Source organism: Poecile atricapillus, chromosome Z, assembly GCF_030490865.1.
Source record: "Poecile atricapillus isolate bPoeAtr1 chromosome Z, bPoeAtr1.hap1, whole genome shotgun sequence".
NCBI lineage: Eukaryota > Metazoa > Chordata > Aves > Passeriformes > Paridae > Poecile > Poecile atricapillus.
Genome location: NC_081289.1, coordinates 10,593,685 through 10,608,766, shown reverse-complemented (window position 1 = coordinate 10,608,766; position 15,082 = coordinate 10,593,685). Strand labels below are relative to the sequence as shown.

The following is a 15,082-nucleotide window of genomic DNA, read 5'->3' as shown; positions in this document are numbered from 1 at the left end:
ACAGAGGTGAAAAATAAAAAAAGGATAGAAACAACATTACAGATGTCTAAAGAAAATGTTTTTAAAACAATAAAGAGTTCCTACATTTTCAATCCTGTCAAACATTTTTCCTCAAGTATTGATATAAGAAGTATTGATATTTCCCTTTTTGTGAAAATCTTAGTCCCACTATGACCTAGCTGAGCTGCTGTGGCTTCAGTACACTCATTATCCTTTGTTCTGTAATTGCAGTTTATGCTGATTCAATGGAATGCAACACTGTGCGAGAAAAAGTTACTGAGCACTAGGGGGGACTCACTGGCTGAGATTGGTCCAGGTAAGAGCCACTGAGCTCTGACAAGTTTGCCAGTACCTCAGCTGAAACATTGCCTGCGTTATCAGGAGTCCTACGCCAATTTTTGACAGTAGATGTGTGGCTGAGCTGCCGTGTGCAGATTAAGAACTGGTCATTCCAAAAGTCTGAAACTTGATATACATATTTGGCTGACCTGTGGGGAAAAAAGCAACATCCAGTGCAAAGCTATAAAAGCCCAAACCCTTCAGTGTCTCTTGAACCAATATTCCAGTCTGTGCTTACAGGATGCCTGGGAAGTGTTTGACAGAGCTGCACTGAGCTTAGCAGCTTCCCCTGACTTCTCACATAAGAACAGCAAATATTTCAGGCCCTGACCTTTCTACAAAGATTAACAAATGATCTCTCTGCTATGGTAAGTTTAATTTTTCTTGTGGCTTATTGCTGATTCACACAAGAAAATGGAAAAGAAAGGCCAGGAGTTAGTGCATTATAACATGATTTCAGATCTTTGAACTCATGTACTTCCCACTGGATTGTCCAAGACTCTCTCCTGCTTACTCCTGTAAGAGATGCACCTGGTATGTTCAGCAAGGGGAGAAAAAGGGAAGAAAAGGAAAAGGGAATCTTAATGGAAAAATGGGTGATGCCTGCTGTCTCTGATGAAAGAATTAAGTTTCTAGTACAAGGTGAACAGTCAAAAGGTACATTAAAAAAAAAAAAAGAGCTTAAAACAATAAGGAAATATTTTGTCAACATCCCACTCTGAACAGTTCCAATTCCCTGTAGAGCCATATATTGACTCATCAAGTCCCATTGTTCCTTGACAGCCAGAAATTAAAGAGTAAATGCAAACTCAATTCTGATTTGACTTGTAAAACCTTTTAAATAACAAATATTTTAACCTTTGCTTTTAGTGTCAAACAAACATGCAACACAAATTATGGAAAAAAATAAAGACATCTTTTCCCAGCAGATTAGCATTCCTTATCTTTTGTTTGGCAGACTTTTCCCAGCTAAAAAACTTGTGATTTCAATCCCCTCGTCAGAATCCATGCAGCTCTGTACCGACACAGCTGTGTAGCGGCTGGATAAAATATGATTTCTAAATGCTGACAAGGATGCAAGTGTGTATTTTCAGAGCTTGGAGAGATTTCCAGGATGTCAACTCTTCTGTGTGGAAGGTGTCCACAAGATTTTCATAAGAGCTGTTGCTATATTGCAACAATACCTGCAGAAACATCTGTAGAAGAGGTTATTCTGCTGCTGAGTTAACGTACTTCAATCTGTTTTATTTAGCATGGATTCTTATATTACATACTTATGGAGGCTGACTGACATCTGCTGTGTTATATTTGTTCTTTCAATCACATTCCAGGACATAATTACTAAATAAGATCCTTAATTTGATAGGTTTTTAGAGAGGATTTTTTAAACAAATTTTAATTATTTTAATATTTTTTAATGATTCATATCATTGTTACCCTGTGTTAAATATTTAAAAGGATAAAGCATGGCACCTAAATGTGGTAAGGTAATATCTATAATATTGAAATAATTCTGGGAAAACTCTTCTATCTTGTTCAGTGTAAGTTCTAAAAGAAAAGTTATTTCTTCAGAGAAGAAAAGTTATCTTTTATTATCTTTGTGGTTTGTAACTATTTTAGCCTCTGATTTAGTCCTATACATTGCCTTCCTCCATGGTCAGATCTCCCTAACTTTTTAAGGTCTTTAGCTGAATACCTGAAGTGTTTTCTCTCTTGCAGGTGTCCTGCAGTGCTGTGAGATGGTGACATGGTATACCTCATCCCAAACCATGCAGCATATGAAGGTAATATTGGGAATTTTAACTCTTTGGGGATGTTTATTGTATTCTTCCATTCTAGTTATGAAGCAGTGTTCTAATTAATACAAGTCTAGCTGACACTTCCCCTAGAAAAATATGCATTGTCCTGGGAAAAATTCAAGGGAAAAGGGAAATTATCTCATTCTTCTCAGCTCCCACTCCCCTCAGAGAAATTTTAAACAGCTGAACATTTCTTCCTGAGCTAGGCTGGCCTCCACCCCAAAATGTTCCATCCTGAGATTGGGAAGGAAAAACAAAAACAAAATGTTTTTATTACTCTCCTGAATGGATTAAGAACAGATCAAGCCCCCTGGGTATTTGGGAAGGAAGATCCTAAGCACATATGTTAAGAACTCCACCCACATTCAATAAGTTGATGGGAAGAATGTAAATCTCTGAAAACTCAGGTGTCATAAGAGTTGAGGTCTGGACTTCGGCGCAAAGGAAAGGGAAGGGCCTACAAGGCTAGCCAGACATTTTGTGAATGCCAGTAGTGTCTAAGTGTTGTTCCTTAAGAAATCACAGACAGGAGTGGGTCTATGCCTTCAACAAAAGATCAAAAAGAAATGTAATTGGGTAATTATAAAATGACATGTTGAGATGGGGAACACTACCATACCTTCAGTCAGCGTATTAGTCTATGCCTTCGGGGATGATGTTTTTTGCTTCTCAAAATCAACCTTTTCCAGAATTAAAAATCTCTCCTGTTTTATTCTCAGTTACAAGTTTAAGTGGTCTTAGTTCTAGTCTTTTGAGATTTTGTTTTCTTGGCAGCTACAGATGCTTTGTGAAAATGTGTCTTTAATTTCTTCCCTTTCTTTCATGTCTCAAAGTTATCTTTATTTAAGTCTTCCTCTAACTGAAGTGCAGAGCAGAATCTGCCAGTTTTTTTGTACAATATGTTTTCATATTTGCTTGTTTGAGCAATTTTCTCATTACAGATTCTGCAAGATAAGGCTGCAGGTGTTTAAGACACTCTGTAAAATAGCTTGAGTTACTCCATGTTGTAGTGTTCAATGTCTGAAATGTTTTGTTTATTCTGGAAATTGATGTTGTCTTTTTGTATTTATTACTAAATCTGTTGTGGTAGCACTTTCATGGGATGCAGGGTGACATTTTCTTCAGAAGTCACTGCAGTGCCTGTCTCTTATTTTGATGTGCTGTGCAGCTGGCAAGCTTTGTTACTGATATTTCACACAACTCTGGCAGACTATTTATCTGCGTGCCCTCTGCTGCTCCAGAGTCACCCTGATGAAAAGTCACCTGTGGGCTGAGCTGCTGGTTGGATGCCAGGCCCTGCCCTGTGTGATTCCAGCTCAAAAACCTGCCACGGTCCTGCTGGCTAAGCAGTCACGGCTCGTGCTTCAGTGTGGTGCTCTGCTTGGGTCTTATATTTCATTTGGACCTGCTCAGTTTTTAAGTCTCTCTGAAGCACAGATGCTGCAGGGCTGGACCCCTGTGTGGGTGATCAAACAAACATACACACAGATGTATGTATCCAGTCCCATACTCTGTTCAGATTCCCACTTTGCAGTTAAACTGTTCCTTACAGACATGGTTCAGCGATGCACGCTGCTTTTCCACATCACCTGCTCTCATGGAATATCTTGTGGCATGTGACAAAAAGAAAAACACCTTCTTACTCTGTATTTGCCCCCTGCCTTCAGTTATACGTTGAATTTATAGGCATCAGCTGTATTAGTAAACTCAAGAGTGCCTGAGAATTTTCCTGGAACTGGATTCTCTGTGCTTGTATGTCTTAGGACAGTCCCAATAAAGAATTTGATGTGCTTATGATATCCCCTGAACATTTCATACACTTGGCCAGACAATGTTGGCACAACTAAAGATTGCTTACAACCTGCTTGGTTTGAAGAGTGACAGTTTATTTATAGACCTGAGCTGGACTGTGGCAATTGTTCTCAGTTCCTGTAGGTGTGAGTCACATGTTCTGGAGCTGACATGGCACTTCTGTTAGATGGCTGCAGCATCCTGCTTATTTTACAGCACCATCGACCCCGATCCATGTGTGTGGGCAATACCCATGTGACTCAGGAACACAAAACTTATTCAACAAAGTGGTCCTTCAGTGTTCTGTGGGCATCTGGCAGCTCCCTTCCACTCCTGCTGAAACCCTAAGTACTATCAAGCGAAGAGCAGAAACTCCTCTTCCTGCATTTCCCACCAGTTTATTATTCTCCTCTGGCTTGTGGAGAGTCCTCAAGGTTAACACCTGGAAAGTCCTGTGTTCAGAAGAGAACAGGCAGTGATGTGCTCCCTGGTAATCTGTTGAAATTATTGGCCTGCCTGTATCCAGAACCAGCATTTTTTGCTCAAGGCTCTGATCAGCCACGTGCTCAGCATCCTCCCTGTGTCATCATCTTGGGAAATATGCTCCGACACAGTAAGTAAGGGTAAATTGTAAAATTGCCTTGCCAAAGAAGGGCAACAGAGCTGGAGAAGGGTCTGGGGCACAAGTCTACTGAGGAGCAGCTGGGGGAGCTGGGGACGATTATTCTGGAGAAAAGGAGGCTCAAGGGGGACATTATCACTCTCTACAACTGCCTGAAAGGAAGCTGTAAACAGGTGGAGGTTGGTCTCCTCTCCCAGGTAAAAAGTGTCAGAGCAAGGCAAAATGGCCTCGATCTGCACTGTGGGAGGTCATATAAACTGTAAATCACCTCAGCTCAGAAAAGGTGTACCTAAATTTGGATTCTATATATGTTTACTTATTCACTTCAGTAATGAAAAATGTGTTGTAAATATTTCTAAATACATGATTTTGAACAAAACTATTGCACACACAGTATCCTGTGAAACAAATCTCAGAATTCCCTAACACATGTGTACTTATTGACAGACAATAATAAACCAATTATCTTTTTGGTTTTTGATGACCATAAAATAGAATTCACACCCGTTACATGGAAAATACACACATGTATGAGAGTAAGATAAATTATTCAATAACAGAATGTAAATTTCCCTCTCTCTTTCTTTCTTTCCTTCCATTCTCTCTTCCTTTTCACCCTAGCCCTTTATCCAAAACATACTGTTTTGTACTTGTAGTAGGCCAGGGACTAACATACCAATTTCCATGCCAAGTGTGTAACTTACTGATAAAAGAGAGGTTTTGCAGTTTTTGTGTATATGTACTATTTTATTGCTCTCTTTATGTTATGTATACTCTTTATTTATAAATATTTAAAATCATTAATGGTTAATAAAACTATTCTGTCACTGCTGTTACCATCTTGAAATGTATATTTTGACATGAGTTGCAACTGTCTGCAGATGCCAGCAGTGTACAAGCTGACACCTAGACAAGTCACCTTCAGTCATTTTTATAGACAATAAAAAATAATAGACCCTTCCACAGTTCAGTTTTCTCTCATATTTGAAGCATGCAGTGCAGAGTTCTCATCTTTTGCTGCCAAAAGCCTTCAGCAAGGAAACTAAAACCTTTTTGTCTCACTTACACTGTCACAAAAGTTCTTCTGAGCATTTTTCCCACTAGAAGAAAATCCTTTTCCCCAGCACCATCCTGGTTTTTTTCACTGTTCTAAATTCAGCAGCTCTCCAGGGAGAATTTTAATAGTGTCCTTCTCCCATGCAAGTAGCTGGTGCAGAAGCTGTGGATGAACTGATTTTCTCAAAGTTGTTGGACAGCTGACGATGTCAGCAATGTCTAGAATAACTCCAAGAGACAAAGGTCAGCTTCCCAGTTTAGGAAAACACTGTGTAAAGATCTTGAAGTAAGAAGCTTTTCCAGACTTCAGTTCCTGGACACGTCTGACTTGTTAATGGCAGTTTCCTGCAGAGGTTACTGGAGGCTGCCTTCAGTGGATGGTGGCTGCCACACCAGAGACATCCTGATAAACTCCAGGACCTGCTGGAAAAAGGTCCATGTGAAATTAATGAGTACTACAAAAAAAAAGCCTGGAAAAAAGAAAGAAAGTTGTACAATGGCAGAAGCCAGTGATAATTTCCAACATGTTGTAACAGAAATTAAATGACACAGCAATTTTATTGATAAAATTACATATTTTGTTAAAATACTCCAGTGGTTGATCTATGAACACAAACTGAAATGGTGATTAAGGGCAATGGGGGACAGGGAATGTCCCTGTGTTGACAGCTGCATTCATCTTTGTGTTGACAAGAGATCTTTTGTGTGTAGGGTGGTTGGGTTTTTTTCCTATTTCTCAAGTAATATAACACATTTAATTTCCTTTTACCAGATTAATTGTATAGTTTCCCATTCATCTAAATGTCGCTTTTAAAAGGACAGATTTATGTCAGATGTTATATCTAATTGGTAACTAGGAATAGAATCCATCTCTGGGATAAATTCTACCTGTTCATGTCTTGCAGTCTGAATAATAAAACACTTGTTCAGAACTCATGTGTTTCAAAATGAAAACAAAACAAAACAAACCCAACCCCAAAAAGACAGACCAACAGAAATAAAACAGAACTGTTGTCTCTAGCAGAAAAAGAAATATAAATGAACTGCACAAGCAAGAAAAATATTGGTTACTGTGTATCTGACTACACTGAATTATGATCCACTATAGAAAAACCTCTGTTTTACTACAGGCTGAGTTCTGAATTGTTTTGAGTCTCTGTGGGTGTACATGGAAATCATATGGGGAAAAAAAAAAAAAAAAGAAAAAAAGATCAAGTTTTAGGAGGAGGAAGATGTTGAAAGCCTCATTTCTTCATATATACTAAGGGCAAGAAGAAAGTGGATATACAGACATCTTCTGAATATGATGCCTGTCTTAGAGTTACAGATCTGTCATAACAGGCATACCTGAAAGGAATTATAGCTGATAATATCCAAGTCAACATCGTCAAGGAGAGTTCTACCCAGAAATAACAGTACAAGCAGTTAATAAACAGTACAACAGAAATACAAGCAGAGTTTCATAACACAAGGGGAGGTGCTTGGTTTCATATTCTTAGAGAAGCTTCTTAAGTGCAGAAGCTCATAATGGAGGTAAAAGTCTTCTTTCTCCTTGTTACACATTTTCTGATTGAAAATACAGGCACATTGTAGACAAAAGCTTTATGTACATTCACATTTCCACTTTGTAAATAAACACCAGCTGAATGTAATGGGCAACTGACCTCTTATGATCTAACTTTTTGCAAGAAATACATTGAATTTTTTTTAAGTGTTTATCTAGTGTAATATATACAATCTGAAAGTATGACCATAAATTTATTTTATTTGTAATAGTTTTGACAGATTAGATATGTTTTTCCATTATTAACTGATAAAGAATATGCAAGGGGATTATGGTGTTTAGGTAACAAATCCAAGACAAGTTGCATTGGGCATTAGAAAATAATGAGTTTATGAAAATAAAGGTCACAGTGAGAATAAAAAATAGCACTGATTTTTTTAAGTTTGGAAGATAAACTAACAAGGAAATAAAATGCAAAAGTCTTCATAATAGCCTAAAAATACCAAACAAGCATTTTCAAGAGAATGGAAATCAAATGCACAGGTTAGAAAAAAAAAGGTCATCATTTAAGACAGGAAATGTTTCTATTAGATCTTCTGAAAACTTTCTAACTGTAGTGGAAGTTTAGCACTGTAAGATGTTATATGTGAAGTTTATGGAAATCATAACCACAATAGTCATGTATCAGACACCATTATGGCAAACTAAATCCAGCATATTTAATGCAGAGAGACAGAATACATCTTTTGAAGTTTCTGTAGCCCTATGTACTATTACATTTAATTTCTTTTCTAATTCACATGAATTCTAGTGTGCCTTTACAAAATTTAGCTAGCTCAGTGACTTCTTCCTCAACTAGTCTTTTTGGCTATCTACAAAGATCCTCATGATTGTTTCTCTTTCCTTCCTGAATGATACACTGAAATATTGTAACATATGCCTTAATGTAGGCCAGATTAGAGCACACCTCTTTATTTACTTTAAAGAAAATTACAAGGATTTGAGAAACTTTGTTTAGGCTGGCTTTTTCCTAGAGCCTCCAAACACATGGTCATTCCTTGCTTTTCACAGGATTCCAGGACTCAAAGGGGAGTCCTGAGTAAACAATACAGTATTAAAAAAAAAAAAAAAAAAAAAAAAAGATAAGAAAGAAAAAGCTGCACAGAATTTAGTCCAGATTAACTGAGGAATTCCAAGTTACCTCAGTTTGCAGCTGATGGTTTCACCCAGATTCAAAATGACCATTCAAAATGACTCTGACCATATGGATTAGCCACCCCAATATGTGGTAGGGCTGTCCTGGGCCTGTGAGGTGAGCCAGAGTGCTGACGCTGCTTAGCAAGGGTCCTGCTGCAATCAGGGGTAGGAGCCTCCAGGAGAGCGCCTGAACTCTCCAAAGAGGTGTTGAGCGTGAAATTTAGCTCAGACTTTTCTACCAACAACAGAAAATGCTAAGAAGGAGGTCATAAAGTAAGATGTCTCTGTAGTCTAGTGGTTTGGTTCTCTGTAGTGGATAGGCACTCAAGAAAATACATGTTTTTTCTTTATATCTAGTACTTGACAACTGATAAACCAGAATAAGGATGTTCTCCCCTCTTTTTGGAGAGTTAAACTCATCTTTTAAAGTCTGATTGAGGATGAGAGCTAGGTGGAAATACATGTGGCTGCTCTGATCAAGATTACTTGAAGGACCTTATGGCATAAAATATAAATCTGAACATGACCACATTCAGGGTTACATCAAGCTTGACAGTGAATACTGAGATTCTCTTAATTCTTCCCAAAATTCTTAATTGTTCTTCAGGTTTCTCACTGGCACCAAAATCAGTGATCTGAAACTTATCTTGTGTGTTTTTCACAATAGGAGCATATAAGTTTGTGTAAGTCTTATTACCTTAGGAGATATGAATGGATCTTTACTTAAGAAATTCCTAAGATGTTTTGGTTTATTAAGGATGTATTCAAGACTTGAAAACAGCTATTAAGAGAATTGTTTAACTACTTTAAGCTACTTTAACTACTACCTGTTTCCTTCTTTTGTTGAGCATTTAATAAAAACTAGAACATTGCTTAGGTGGTGATAGAAAACAAAGGTCTTGGGCTGAAACCTCCTCATATTTAGGGAGGTGTGCTCATTTTATTGTTCCTGATCTTCCTTCCCCTCCATCTTTTATTGTTTCACTGATTGATAATTACAAAGAGCCTGCAGAGGGAGTTTTGCAAGAGTGGATCTGTTCGAACAAGAATTTAGGGAAGTCCTGTTTCTTGTTATCCAGTTGGAAATTATATTCATAGTTCAGCACTATATTTTCCAGTTATTGGAAGTCCAGGCTTGTGCTGCATTTCTGCTCAGCTGTGCACAGAAAATGTCCTGATACCCACTTGATGCATTTAAGTGCTGTGGTAACACCAGGAATAAAAGAATGGATAGTGATGTGTGTCAGGGTCCCTAGTAACTCAGGGAACATAGGAGCTGACTCCTTATACTGATGGCAACTAACTGACCACCAGGACATTTACAAGCATTAATGCATGCCATCCTTCTACAAAAGCTTTCAGTAATTCCACTGGCAGTGTTTATAAACTATATTGCTGGTCATCTTTTCCATTCTGCCTCGAACCAGAACCTTTTGTTGTATTGTTCCTTCATGAATGCTTAGATGCAGTAGTAATGCACATATCACTTTGTTCTAATTTTGAATGTATTACTTCCTTTTCTACATATTTTCCTCGTCTTCTCTCCCTTAATTTCATGGTGTTACACCAGGAAGTGGTGAGATCCAAAGATAAAGCAGGACTGGACAAGGGACTCCCTGAAGTCCTGTACTCATACTGGATCTGAAATGGGGGACCTGGTGCTTATGAGCATCCAGATAGCATGAGGCTGAAGAGCAGTGTAAAAAGGAAAAAAGACAGAGAATTAATCAGTCCACCCTCTGCAGGCTGTGAGTCCCTCAGCTGCCCCACTTATGTGAGTTTCCCTTAAGAAGAAGGAGCACAAGGAAAGATAAGAATTTAAATTACTGTACCCATGAATGGATAACTGAGAGTTCTGGCCACCTCCTGTTTATCTCAGTTACACAAATCACAGCAGCCCCATCCTTCTTCTGCTGGACCATTATTCATAACCATTCAAATGATCTGAACATTCAAGTAACCAGCAAAAATATGTGGTTAACAGAGACTCAAGCTCAGACTCATCCTGTAGTTTTGGTGTTTATCTGTGTTCAGACAGAGAAAATTCTAAAAATGTAAGTCAAATTGCATGATGTGCTGGCAGTCTAGAAACCCTGTCTTCAATCACAGAAGAATTATTCCTCTGCCAGATGATGCTGTTGAGGAATTCAAGGAGTTTAGAGTAAACTCATACTAGATATTGAAAAAAGAATACTAGGAAATGTGTTAACTTCCTTTTTTGTACTCCACAGGACCTCAGACAAACAATAAAGTCCAGATAAACAATCAAGGTTTGTTAGGCAGCCAAACCAGGAGAAGCCATCTGTGCAGCATGTGTTCCACTAGAGAGCCCCAATGCAGCAGCAGCAGCAGCAGCAGCAGCAGAATTTGGGATTTTCTCATCATTCTGGTTATGGGTTCATCACATCCTCCCTATTGGTTTGTTCAGAGGAACTCAGTGTTGGGCCCTCCCAGTCAGGGATAACCATGAGGATAAAGGCGATACAAAGGTGACTAAATTCTTGTCAGGATACACCATGCAGGTCCTCTTAAGGACTTCCAGGGTTCATTAATATGACATAAATATATGACCACACCTCAAGCCACAGCCCACCAATATAGTCCCCATCCCCAAGATGATAAAGTTTGTCTCTCTCTCTTTCTCCTACAAATCCTTTTTCTTTCCCCATTTTGCCTCTTAGAGTTTTTTGCCTTAGATGTGAGATTTGAAGCAAAACCAAAAAGGGTGTTTGTTACTGTTTTTCTAAAGGTGAAATCAGAATTTTACCAGAATTTATAACATATATGGCTGAGGCTCTAAAATAAAAATACCGTTAAATTAAAATCACACAGTTTATAAAAAAATAGAAAAAGATGAGAAAGCAAATTCTGTATGCAGACTGGGAAGGAACTAGTGAAATCCTCAAGCCATGTTTTTTCACTTGTTTGGAAAAGTACTGAAACAGACACACAAAAGCACATCAATAATAAATATATTTATAAAAAAAGTTTTATATTAGGGTGAGTTTTAGAAGTAGTCTCCCAGAGAAAAGATAAATTATGTCCTTTAATGGAAACCTGAAATTAAATGAAAAATCTGAAGCTACCCTTAGACAGGTAAGTGTAATGCAATCCTCTAGGGGAGATTTCAGAGAAAATAAGATTACACTGTTCTCATCTCATGCTGTGCTGCATCTTCCCTTTTCTATGTTCTATAAAGCATTTAATAGGAAATAAAATGGAACCATAGGATTAATCTTTATTTGCTCTGGAGTCACATTTTTCCTTCAAGTTGTCTCTCAATGTCTTCCTAGAATTTAGCTTTACCTGGCACAGCAATTCCCACCCCTTGAACATAAGACAGAGCAAGCCTTGGAATTAATTCTGAATTTTGCTACTCCAAGAAATAGACCTGGCACAAGAGGTTGTCTGGGGCTGAGCAGCTCCCCCTAGAAGGAAGGAAGAGGAAGGTGGTGGGAAAATGGGTCAAGCTGGGCTAGCTGCTACTGCTCACTCCCAGGAGACAGGGAAATAAAGGATGGTGTCTGAGGGAGCTCCTCCTGCCCCTCTCCCCAGCACTACACACCAGCCCACTCACCAGAGAGTGACAAAACAGCTTTGTAAAGCTGCAGTTACCATAAACCATTGCAGGGCAGAAGATGTTTGGGTTTTTATTCTCTGTCTGCTTTTCTAAGCAGCTGCCTCCATTGCCCATGGGCAAATCAATCATCAATAGGAGTGAGTTAATATCCTGTAGGACTGAAGGGTGATTTCTGACTCTGCCTGTTAGAGAGAAGAGCGAGGCAATCTGGTTTCTCAGAACAACATTGACAGAAATGGCTGTGGGTAGCTTCTCATCAGTTTATCTCAAGTACAACATATTTCTGGCAAGACAAGTCTCCATTTGAGGTGATTTAGCCTTCTTTATGTCAAGGTTTACTGGTATTAGCCCAATCTGTTGAGAGTTTCCTTTTGGGAAACTCATCAGGTATTTCTATAAAAACTACGAACCATTGTGTTGCTCCATTTGGAACATTTTGTACTGTGGAATCCCTGCCTAGAACTTGTTCCTGCTACACCTCATTTGAGTAGCTGGCTTCTAAAATGTCAAGACGCCCCCTTTCTTGTCTATCTTTTTTTCATTTTTTCCCCCATTTTTCTACAACTTTTTTTAGTTTTTACTCTTTTTATCTTATTGAACCTTTGGGTCCAATACCTGAGTTTGATTTTTTTTTTTTTTGTAAGAAAGGGGTGTAAGGATTAACAGAGAGAAAATAGAAAGTTTATTGGTGTTTGCCCTTGAGCACAAGCACATGCTTCTGACTGCAGAAGTTGGTACCCAGGAATGGTCAGAAGGCCCCTTTTTCATAGAGAAATTTATGTCCTGTGTAGATGGATCATTGCTGTCACTGAAACAAAACACCAGTCAGAATACACTTCCATCTTACTCTTTTAAAACTTAAGTGGATTTTATTAAGTCTGAGTAATGTAGTCATGGCCACTGTCATGGACATGGCTGGTGTTCATAGCCATTCATTCATGGCTGGCATTCATCCACATTTTCAGAAATGCTTAAAAACCTTTGTAAATGTTGAATACATTTTACAAACTGACCTTGATTGTTGGAGGCTGTAAACAAAGTCAAGGAATTCCACTTCCCACAGATGATTATCTGTAGCCTTGCTGGTGATTCTCTTTATCAGTGAATACTGCTTCTAAAATTCTTTTGCCTGTTATGCACAACTGTTGGAGATTGCTCTCTAAAAAGAAATATATTGAGGGAATTTCCTTTAATGGACTAAACATCTCTGGTTGTTCCTTCTTATTAGTATTTTCTAGTTGACATAGTGAATATTTTTATGTACTTCTTGAGATGCTTTGTGAAAGTCATAATTTCAAATGCTTCTCATCTTAATTTTTCATACTACTTCTTCACCTAAGCAGTGGCTATAACTTCTACTAGCAATACAATTTCATGTTTATGTCTTTAAGTATTTTTGAGAGAGGCTGCATGGATTTTACACAGTTGTCCTGATGTTTTTATTTTGAGGAACTGCTGCATTATTACTACAAACATCATAAAAATGACAAAAGAAATCAATGAACTGTGTTTAAATCATGTATATGTATAAATTCTAACAAGCTTTAATGTTCTAGTTGTATAGAAACTGGATTTAAACTAATACAGGGTAATACTTAAGAGCAGCTCACTTCTGATTTATTTACATAGATTTGTACCATGAAAACCAGTGAAGCAATTAGGAGTTCCTGGAAAACTCAGATACTTTCTGAGTATTTCTGACTGAGAATTTAAATTATCAGTCTGCTTTTTGAATGAAAAATGTATATTTGTGTTTGTTTTCAAAATAATTCTGTAACTTTGATGATATTGTAACTATTGACAGGTAAGCTTGTTATAATGTCTTCTTTTGAATTGACATTTTAATGACTTCATTACTATGCCTATGAATTTTTCTTCTTCTTCATTGTATCTGCAATGTAGATGCTATGATTTGGTGAAAAAAAAAAACAACAAACCCCCAAAAAACCCATTTCAAAACACCATACCCCCAAACCCATTTCCAGCTGTAAATGGACTTCCCAGATTTGGTTTTCTGTTACCTGTGTGGGACGTTGACCTCTCGGTTTCCAGAATGGTGCCTAGTGGAGCTGCTGCTCTCTGCAAAGTGGCAAGATGTGTGTCACATTCCCTCTGACCAGCAGCCACTCAGCCTTTTGCTATCCAGAGTCCTCTGTCCAGAACAACCAGCAGCTTCTCTCTTCTCACTGAGTTTTTGTCATTTGCACAACTTTCCCTACTAAAGAGCCAGACCAAATGGATCAAAAAGACATTGAAATATATGGTTTTCTCTTTGGAAGGGGGGAGAATATGGAATTTTTTCAGGGGAACAAAAAGCTTGTGGGAGGGGATATATTATTGTTTTGGGTTTTTAGATGGTTTCTTATATGGTTCTTATGCTTTGTCATCTCATTGTAACCTTTGAAAGCAGTCTTACACAAAAAAAATAAAAAAAAAAATTAAAAAATAAAAATAAAAGGGGGAATTCCAGTGACCTGTAATGAAAACAAAAAAATCCAGGCCAGGAAAGCAAAGTCTGAAAAGATACAGAAGGAAAACAGCAGTGCTTTTCTAAAGTAGAAAAATGGGATCCTGGTCTGGACTTTTAAATTACTGCTCCACTATATCATTCTACTCACTCCAGGGAATTTCTTCCAAATCTTCTCTGTATGGGTGTGGAATATCGTTTTGTGCCCTTAACAGTTAAGAAACAAGAATATCAGTGGGGCTGCTTCCAGGATGGAGTTGCAAAAGCAGCAGAAGGTATTTAATTATCCTTAACATGCTCATGTATATGTAATGAACAGAAACACAGAGCACTCGGTTGTTTCTGTTTTCTCCCTCATTCTCTGTAACTAAATGCAACAGTGAATTTGAGAAATGTATTACACTATAGGTGGATATAAGGGTGTTTAGGTTACTTTTAGTTAATTCTGGCTGTCACATGGTCTCACAGAGCGCTTCAGAGGAGCAGTTATCCTGGTATCCCTGCATTTCCCGAGCTAGGGCTCAGCAAACCCCAGGCACAGTACTAGAGCACAGGTCCTTCCCCTGATTGCTCCGTGATTAGAAGCCACTTCCTGCTTACTTAACTCAAAAATGTGATTACTCTTCAAGATGCAGGAAGGCTCAAATTTAGACACAGTTGGAAACTGCACAATTTTTTTTTTTCCCTCAGTAAAACAACAAGGACAAACTGTTTATACAAATATTGA

At 38.1% G+C, this 15,082-nt stretch overlaps 2 long non-coding RNA genes across 2 annotated transcripts; one reads left to right on the top strand and one right to left on the bottom strand.

Moving 5' to 3' along the window:
* Positions 1-541: 541 nt before the first annotated feature.
* LOC131573865 (uncharacterized) lies at positions 542-5,030 on the top strand. Its single transcript, XR_009276277.1, has 3 exons — positions 542-707; positions 2,059-2,123; positions 3,229-5,030. It is a non-coding gene; the product is annotated as an uncharacterized LOC131573865 (long non-coding RNA).
* A 70-nt stretch (positions 5,031-5,100) lies between these two features.
* On the bottom strand, positions 5,101-13,967 carry LOC131572854 (uncharacterized). The gene is made up of 3 exons (XR_009276063.1): positions 13,910-13,967; positions 12,902-13,047; positions 5,101-6,027 (listed from the first exon to the last, which is right to left on the bottom strand). It is a non-coding gene; the product is annotated as an uncharacterized LOC131572854 (long non-coding RNA).
* Between the last annotated feature and the right edge of the window lie 1,115 nt (positions 13,968-15,082).